Here is a 9,811-nt window from a genome sequence, read left to right as displayed (position 1 = left end):
CTAACGGGCACTTGGACTATGTAGGTTCCCTAGCGGTCACGTGGACTATGTTGGCTCCCTAGAAGGCACTTGGGCTATGTAGGTTAACTAGCGGGCACTTGGACTATACAAGTTACCAGGCGGGCACTTGGACTATGTAGGTTACCCAATGGGCACTTGGACTATCTAGGTTAACGAACGGACACTTGGACTATGTAGGTTAGCGATCAGGCACTTGAACTATCTAGGTTACCTAGCAGTCACTTGGACTATGTTGGTTACCTAGCGGACACTTGGACGATTTAGGTTAACTAGCGGGCATTTGGACAATCTAGGTTAACTAGCGGGCCATTGGACCATCTAGGTTTACTAGCGGGCACTTGGACTATCTAGGTTAACTAGTGGGCACTTGGACTATGTAGTTTCCCTAGCGGGCATTTGGATTATTAAGTTACCTAGTGGGCACTAGGTCTATGTAGGTTACCTAGAGGGCACTTGGACTACGTAGGTTAACTAGAAGGCACTTGGACTATCAAGGTTACCTAGCGGGCCCTTGGACTATGTAGGTTACCAGCGGGCACTTGGACTATCTAGGTTAACGAACATGCACTTGGACTATGTAGGTAACCTAGCGGGCACTTGGACTGTCTTGGTTACTTAGCGGGCACTTGGACTATCTAGGTTGACGAACGGGCACTTGGACTATGTAGGTTAACTAGGGGACACTTCGACTATCTAGGTTACCTAACGGGCAATTGGACTATCTAGGTTACCTAGCGGGCACTTGGACTATGGAGGTTCCCTAACGGGCACTTGGACTATTTAGGTTACCTTGCAGGCACTTTGACTATCTAGGTTAACTAACGGGCACTTGGACTATGTATGTTGCCTAGCGAGCACTTGGACTATGTAGGTTCCCTAGCGGGCAAATGGACTATGTAGGTTCCCTATCGGGTACTTGGACTGTCTAGGTTAACTAGTGGTCAATTGGACTGTCTAGGTTACCTAGCGGGAACTTGGACTATGTAGGTTAACTAGCGGGCACTTGGACTATCTAGGTTAACTAGCGGGCACTTGGATTATCTAGGTTAACTAACGGGCACTTGGACTATGTATGTTCCAGAGCGGGCAATTGGACTATGTAGGTTCCCTAGCGGGCACTTGGACTATCTAGGTTCCCTAAAGGGCACTTGGACTATCTAGGTTACCTAGCGGGCACTTGGAGTATGTTGGTTAACTAGCGGACAATTGGACGAACTAGGTTAACTAGCGGATACTTGCACTATGTAGGTTACCTAGTGGGCACTTGGACTATCTAGGTTAACTAGCGGGCACTTTGACTATGTAGGTTAACTAGCGGACACTTGCACTATGTAGGTTACCTAGTGGGCACTTAGACTATGTAGGTTAACTAGCAGGCCCTTGGACTATCTAGGTTACCTAGCAGGCAATTGGACAATGTAGCTTAACTAGCGGGCACTTGCACTCTCTAGGTTACCTAGCGGGCACTTGGACTATGTACCTTCCCTAGCGGGCACTTGGACTATCTACGTTAACTAGTGGGCACTTGGACTATGTAGGTTACCTAGCAGACACTTGCACTATGTAGGTTACCTAGCGGGCACTTGGACTATCTAGGTTACCTAGATAGCACTTGGAGTATATAGGTTCCCTAGCGGGCACTTGGACTATCTAGGTTAACGAACGGGCACTTGGACGGTCTAGGTTACATAGCAGGCTCTTGGACTTCTACTTTAACGAACGGGCACTTGGACTATGTATGTTGCCTAGGGGGCACTTGGACTATCTAAGTTAGGTAACAGGCACTTGGACTATCTAGGTTACCTAGCGGGAACTTGGACAATGTAGGTTACCTAGCAGGCACTTGGACTATCTAGGTTACCTAACGGGCACTTTCACTGTCTAGGTTACCTAGCGGGCACTTGGATTATCTAGGTTAACGAACGGGCACTTGGACTATGTAGGTTACCTAGCCGCCACTTGGACTATCTAGGTTAGCTAACAGGCACTTGGACTATCTAGGTTCCCTAGCGGGCACTTGTACTATCTAGGTTACCTAACTGGCACTTGGACTATGTAGGTCAACTAGCGGACCCTTGGACTATCTAGGTTAGCTAACGGGCACTTAGACTATGTATGTTCCAGTGCGGGCACTTGGATTATGTAGGTTGCCTAGCGGGCATTTAGACTATGTAGGTTTCCTTGCGGGCATTTGGACTATGTAGGTTACCTAGCGGGCACTTGGACTATGTAGTTTCCCTAACGGGTACTTGGACTATGTAGGTTCCCTTGCGGTCACGTGGACTATGTAGGCTCCCTAGAAGGCACTTGGACTATGTAGGTTAACTAGCGGGCACTTGGACTATCCAGGTTACCAAGCGGGCACTTGGACTATGTAGGTTACCCAATAGGCACTTGAACTATCTAGGTTAACGAACGGACACTTGGACTATGTAGGTTAGCTATCAGGCACTTGGAATATCTAGGTTACCTAGCAGTCACATGGACTATGTAGGTTACCTAGCGGACACTTGGACGATTTAGGTTAACTAGCCGGAACTTGGACTATCTAGGTTAAGGACAGTGCAGTTGGACTACGTAGGTAACCTAGCGGGCACTTGGACCGTCTAGGATACCTAGCGGGCCCTTGGACTATGTAGGTTTCCTAGCTGGCACTTGCACTATCTAGGTTAACGAACGGGCACTTGGACTATGTAGGTTACCTAGCGGGCACTTGGACTATGTAGGATCCCTATCTGACATTTGGACTACTTAGGTTACCTAGCGGGCACTTGGACTATCTAGGTCAACTAGCGGGCCCTTGTACTATGTAGGTTAACTAGCGAGCACTTGGACTATCTAGGTTAACTAGCGGACCTTGTACTAAGGAGGTTAACTAACGGGCCCTTGGACTATGTAGGTTAACTAGCGGGCACTTAGACGATCTAGGTTAACTCGAGGGCACTTGGACTATCTAGGTTACCTAGCGGGCACTTGGACTATGTAGGTTCCCTAGCGGGCATTTGGACTATATAGATAACCTTGCGGGCACTTAGTCTTTGTAGGTTACCTAGCGGGCACTTGGACTATCTAGGTTACCAAGCTGGCACTTGAACTATCTACGTTGCCTAGCGGGTTCTTGGAGTATGTTGGTTACTTAGCGGGCTGTTGGACTATCTAGGTTACCTAGCGGGCACTTGGACTATCTAGGTTAACTAACGGGCACTTGAACTATGTAGGTTCCCTAGCGGACCCTTGGACTATGTAGGTTCCCTATCGGGCACTTGGAGAATGTAGGTTAATTAGGGGGCACTAGGAATATGTAGGTTTCCATGCGGGACCTTGGACTATCTAGGTTACCTAGCGGGCATTTGGATTATGTAGGCTCCCTAGCGGGCATTTGGACTATATAGATTCCTAAGCGGGCACTTATACTTTGTACGTTACCTAGCGGGCACTTGGACTATCTAGGTTACCTAGCTGGCACTTGAACTATCTACGTTACCTAGCGGGTACTTGGAGTATGTAGGTTACCTACAGGGCTGTTGGACTATCTAGTTTACCTAGTAGGCGCTTGGACTATCTAGGTTAAGTAACGGACACTTGGATTATGTAGGTTCCCTAGCGGCCCTTGGACTATGTAAGTTCTCTAGCGGGCACTTGGACTATGTGGGTTCCCTAGCGTGCATTTGGACTATCTAGGTTCCTTAACGGGCACTTGGACTATGTAGGTTAACTAGCGGGCATTTGGACTATGTAGGTTACCTAGCGGGCACTTGGACTATCTAGGTTACCTAGCGGGCACTTGGATTATCTAGGTTAACAAACGGGCACTTGGACTATGTAGGTTACCTAGCCACCACTTGGATTATCTAGGTTAGCTAAAAGGCACTTGGACTATCTAGGTTCCCTAGCGGGCACTTGTACTATCTCGGTTACCTAGCTGGCACTTGGACTATGTAGGTCAACTAGCGGGCCCTTGGACTATCTAGGATAGCTAACGGGAACTTGGACTATGTATGTACCAGAGCGGGCACTTGGATTATGTAGGTTGCCTAGAGGGCATTTAGACTATGTAGGTTTCCTTGCGGGCATTTGGATTATGTAAGTTACCTAGCGGGCACTTGAACTATGTAGGTTCCCTAACGGGCACTTGGACTATGTAGGTTCCCTAGCGGTCACGTGGACTATGTTGGCTCCCTAGAAGGCACTTGGGCTATGTAGGTTAACTAGCGGGCACTTGGACTATACAAGTTACCAGGCGGGCACTTGGACTATGTAGGTTACCCAATGGGCACTTGGACTATCTAGGTTAACGAACGGACACTTGGACTATGTAGGTTAGGGATCAGGCACTTGAACTATCTAGGTTACCTAGCAGTCACTTGGACTATGTTGGTTACCTAGCGGACACTTGGACGATTTAGGTTAACTAGCGGGCATTTGGACTATCTAGGTTAACTAGCGGGCCATTGGACCATCTAGGTTTACTAGCGGGCACTTGGACTATCTAGGTTAACTAGTGGGCACTTGGACTATGTAGTTTCCCTAGCGGGCATTTGGATTATTAAGTTACCTAGTGGGCACTAGGTCTATGTAGGTTACCTAGAGGGCACTTGGACTACGTAGGTTAACTAGAAGGCACTTGGACTATCAAGGTTACCTAGCGGGCCCTTGGACTATGTAGGTTACCAGCGGGCACTTGGACTATCTAGGTTAACGAACATGCACTTGGACTATGTAGGTAACCTAGCGGGCACTTGGACTGTCTTGGTTACTTAGCGGGCACTTGGACTATCTAGGTTGACGAACGGGCACTTGGACTATGTAGGTTAACTAGGGGACACTTCGACTATCTAGGTTACCTAACGGGCAATTGGACTATCTAGGTTACCTAGCGGGCACTTGGACCATGGAGGTTCCCTAACGGGCACTTGGACTATTTAGGTTACCTTGCAGGCACTTTGACTATCTAGGTTAACTAACGGGCACTTGGACTATGTATGTTGCCTAGCGAGCACTTGGACTATGTAGGTTCCCTAGCGGGCAATTGGACTATGTAGGTTCCCTATCGGGTACTTGGACTGTCTAGGTTAACTAGTGGTCAATTGGACTGTCTAGGTTACCTAGCGGGAACTTGGACTATGTAGGTTAACTAGCGGGCACTTGGACTATCTAGGTTAACTAGCGGGCACTTGGATTATCTAGGTTAACTAACGGGCACTTGGACTATGTATGTTCCAGAGCGGGCAATTGGACTATGTAGGTTCCCTAGCGGGCACTTGGACTATCTAGGTTCCCTAAAGGGCACTTGGACTATCTAGGTTACCTAGCGGGCACTTGGAGTATGTTGGTTAACTAGCGGACAATTGGACGAACTAGGTTAACTAGCGGATACTTGCACTATGTAGGTTACCTAGTGGGCACTTGGATTATCTAGGTTAACTAGCGGGCACTTTGACTATGTAGGTTAACTAGCGGACACTTGCACTATGTAGGTTACCTAGTGGGCACTTAGACTATGTAGGTTAACTAGCAGGCCCTTGGACTATCTAGGTTACCTAGCAGGCAATTGGACAATGTAGCTTAACTAGCGGGCACTTGCACTCTCTAGGTTACCTAGCGGGCACTTGGACTATGTACCTTCCCTAGCGGGCACTTGGACTATCTACGTTAACTAGTGGGCACTTGGACTATGTAGGTTACCTAGCAGACACTTGCACTATGTAGGTTACCTAGCGGGCACTTGGACTATCTAGGTTACCTAGATAGCACTTGGAGTATATAGGTTCCCTAGCGGGCACTTGGACTATCTAGGTTAACGAACGGGCACTTGGACGGTCTAGGTTACATAGCAGGCTCTTGGACTTCTACTTTAACGAACGGGCACTTGGACTATGTATGTTGCCTAGGGGGCACTTGGACTATCTAAGTTAGGTAACAGGCACTTGGACTATCTAGGTTACCTGGCGGGAACTTGGACAATGTAGGTTACCTAGCAGGCACTTGGACTATCTAGGTTACCTAACGGGCACTTTCACTGTCTAGGTTACCTAGCGGGCACTTGGATTATCTAGGTTAACGAACGGGCACTTGGACTATGTAGGTTACCTAGCCGCCACTTGGACTATCTAGGTTAGCTAACAGGCACTTGGACTATCTAGGTTCCCTAGCGGGCACTTGTACTATCTAGGTTACCTAACTGGCACTTGGACTATGTAGGTCAACTAGCGGACCCTTGGACTATCTAGGTTACCTAGCAGGCAATTGGACAATGTAGCTTAACTAGCGGGCACTTGGATTATGTAGGTTGCCTAGCGGGCATTTAGACTATGTAGGTTTCCTAGCGGGCACTTGGACTATCTACGTTAACTAGTGGGCACTTGGACTATGTAGGTTACCTAGCAGACACTTGCACTATGTAGGTTACCTAGCGGGCACTTGGACTATCTAGGTTACCTAGATAGCACTTGGAGTATATAGGTTAACGAACGGGCACTTGGAATATGTTGGTTAACTAGCGGACACTTCGACTATCTAGGTTAGCTAACGGGCAATTGGACAATCTAGGGTACCTAGAGGGCACTTGGACTATGTAGGTTCTCTAGCGGGCACTTGGACTATTTAGGTTACCTAGCAGGCACTTTGACTATCTAGGTTAACTAACGGGCACTTGGACTATGTAGGTTGCCTAGCGAGCACTTGGACTATGTAGGTTCCCTAGCGGGCACTTGTACTATGTAGGTTCCCTATCGGGTACTTGGACTGCCTAGGTTAACTAGCGGGCAATTGGACTGTCTAGGTTACCTAGTGGGCACTTGGACTATGTATGTTACCTAGCGGGCACTTGGGCTATCTATGTTACCTAGCGGGCCCTTGGACTATGTAGGTTAACGAACGGGCACTTGGACTATGTAGTTTACCTAGCATGCACTTGGACTATGTAGGTTAACTAGTGGGCACTTGGACAATCTAGGTTACCTACGGGCACTTGGACTTTGTACTTTCCCTAACGGGCACTTGGGCTATCTACGTTACCTAGCGGGCACTTGGACTATGTAGGTTAACGAACGGGCACTTGGACTATGTAGGTAACCTAGTGGTCACTTGGTCTGTCTAGGTTACCTCGTGGGAACTTGGACTATGTAGGTTAACTAGCGGACCCTTGGACTATCTAGGTTAACTAGCGGGCCCTTGGTCTATGTAGGTTAACTAGGCCTTTTGACTATGTAAGTTAACTAGAGGGCACTTTGATGATTCTGTTTAACTAGCGGGAACTTGGACAATCTAGGTTAACTAGCGGGCACTTGGACTATCTAGGTTAACTAGCGGGCGCTTGGACTATGTAGGTTCCCTAGCGGGCATTTGGACTATATAGGTTACCTAGCGGGCACTTGGACTATGTAGGTTACCTAGCGGGCACTTGGACTATGTAGGTTACCTAGCGGGCACTTCGACTATCTAGGTTAACTAGCTGGCACTTGGATTATCTAGGTAAACTAACGAGCACTTGGACTATGTAGGTTCCTAGCGGGCACTTGGACGATTTAGGTTAACTAGCCGGAACTTGGACTATCTAGGTTAAGGACAGTGCAGTTGGACTACGTAGGTAACCTAGCGGGCACTTGGACCGTCTAGGTTAACTAGTGGGCACTTGGACTATCTAGGTTAACTAGCGGGCGCTTGGACTATGTAGGTTCCCTAGCGGGCATTTGGACTATATAGGTTACCTAGCGGGCACTTGGACTATGTAGGTTACCTAGCGGGCACTTGGACTATCTAGGTTAACTAGCTGGCACTTGGATTATCTAGGTTAACTAACGAGCACTTGGACTATGTAGGTTCCTAGCGGGCACTTGGATTATCTAGGTTCCCTAAAGGGCACTTTCACTATCTAGGTTAACTAGCGGGCACTTGGACTATCTAGGTTACCTAGCAGGCCCTTTGACTATGTAGGTTACCTAGCGGGCACTTGTACTATCTAGGTTAACGAACGGGCACTTGGAATATGTAGGTAACCTAGCGGGCACTTGGACTGTCTAGGTTACCTAGCGGGCCCTTTGACTATCTAGGTTAACTAGCAGACCTTCGACTATGTAGGTTAACTAGCGGGCCCGTGGACTATGTAGGTTAACTAGCGGGAACTTGGACTATCTAGATTTCCTAGCAGGCACTTGGACTATGTACATACCCTAGCGCGCACTTGGATTATCTAGGTTACCTAGCGGGCACTTTGACTATGTACGTCCCCTAGTGGGCACATGGACTATCTAGGTTAACTAACGGGCACGAAGACTATCTAGGTTAACTAGCGGGCACTTGGATTATGAAGGATCCCTAGCGGCCACTTGCACGATCTAGGTTAACTAGCGGGCCCTTGCACTATGTAGGTTAACTAGCAGGCCCATGGATTATGTAGGCTTACTAGTGGGAACTTGGACTGTATAGGTTAACTAGCGGGCACTTGGATTATCTAGGTTAACGAAAGGGCATTTGGACTATGTAGGTTACCTAGCCGCCACTTGGACTATATAGGTTAGCTAGGGGGCACTTGTACTATCTAGGTTACCTAGCTGGCACTTGGACTATGTAAGTCAACTAGCGGGCCCTTGGACTACCTAGGTTAGCTAACGGGAACTTAGATTATGTAGGTTAACTAGGGGGCACTTGGAATATGTAGGTTAACTAGCGGACACTTGCACTATGTAGGTTAACTAGCGGGCCCATGGACTATGTAGGTTGACTAGCGGGCCCTTGGACTATCTAGGTTCCCTAAAGGGCACTTGGACTATCTAGGATACCGAACGGGCACTTGGACTATCTAGGTTACCTAGCGGGCACTTGGACTATGTAGGCTAACTAGGGGGCCCTTGGACTATCTAGGTTACCTAATGGGTACTAGAATTATCTAGGTTAACTAGCGGGCAATTGCACTATCTAAGTTACCTAGCGGGCACATGGACTATGTACGTTCCCTAGCGGGCACTTGGACTATCTAGGTTAACTAGGGGGCACTTGGAATATGTATGTTAACTAGCGGACATTTGCACTATGTAGGTTACCTAGAAGGCACTTGGACTATCTAGGTTAACTAGCGGGCACTTGGACTATCTAGGTTACCTAGCCGCCACTTGGACTATCTAGGTTAGCTAACAGGCACTTGGACTATCTAGGTTCCCTAGCGGGAACTTGTACTATCTAGGTTACCTAGCTGGCACTTAGACTATGTAGGTCAACTAGCGGGGCCTTGGAATATCTAGGTTAGCTAACGGGCACTTAGATTATGTAGGTTAACTAGCGGGCCCATGGACTATGTAGGTTTACTAGCGGGCCCTTGGACTATCTAGGTTCTCTAATGGTCACTTGGATTATCTAGGTTACCGAACGGGCACTTGGACTATCTAGGTTACCTAGCGGGCACTTGGACTATGTAGGCTAACTAGTGGGCCCTTGGACGATCTAGGTTACCTAGCGGGTACTTGAACTATCTAGGTTAACTAGCGGGAACTTGCACTATCTAGGTTACCTAGCGGGCACTTGGACTATGTACGTTCCCTAGCGGGCACTTGGACTATCTAGGTTAACCAGCGTGCACTTGGACTATGTAGGTTCCTTAGCGGGCACTTGGACTATCTAGGTTGCCTAGCGGGCACTTGGACTATGTAGGTTAACTAGCGTGCCCTTGGACTATCTAGGTTACTTAGCGGGCACTTGGTATATAGGTTAACTAGCGGGCACTTGGACTATGTAGGTTAACTAGAGAACACTTGGACTATCTAGGTTAACTAGTGGACCCTTGGACTATGTAGGT

Source organism: Tenrec ecaudatus (assembly GCF_050624435.1).
Source record: "Tenrec ecaudatus isolate mTenEca1 chromosome 17 unlocalized genomic scaffold, mTenEca1.hap1 SUPER_17_unloc_1, whole genome shotgun sequence".
Lineage (NCBI taxonomy): Eukaryota > Metazoa > Chordata > Mammalia > Afrosoricida > Tenrecidae > Tenrec > Tenrec ecaudatus.
Note: the sequence above shows the minus strand (reverse complement) of the source record.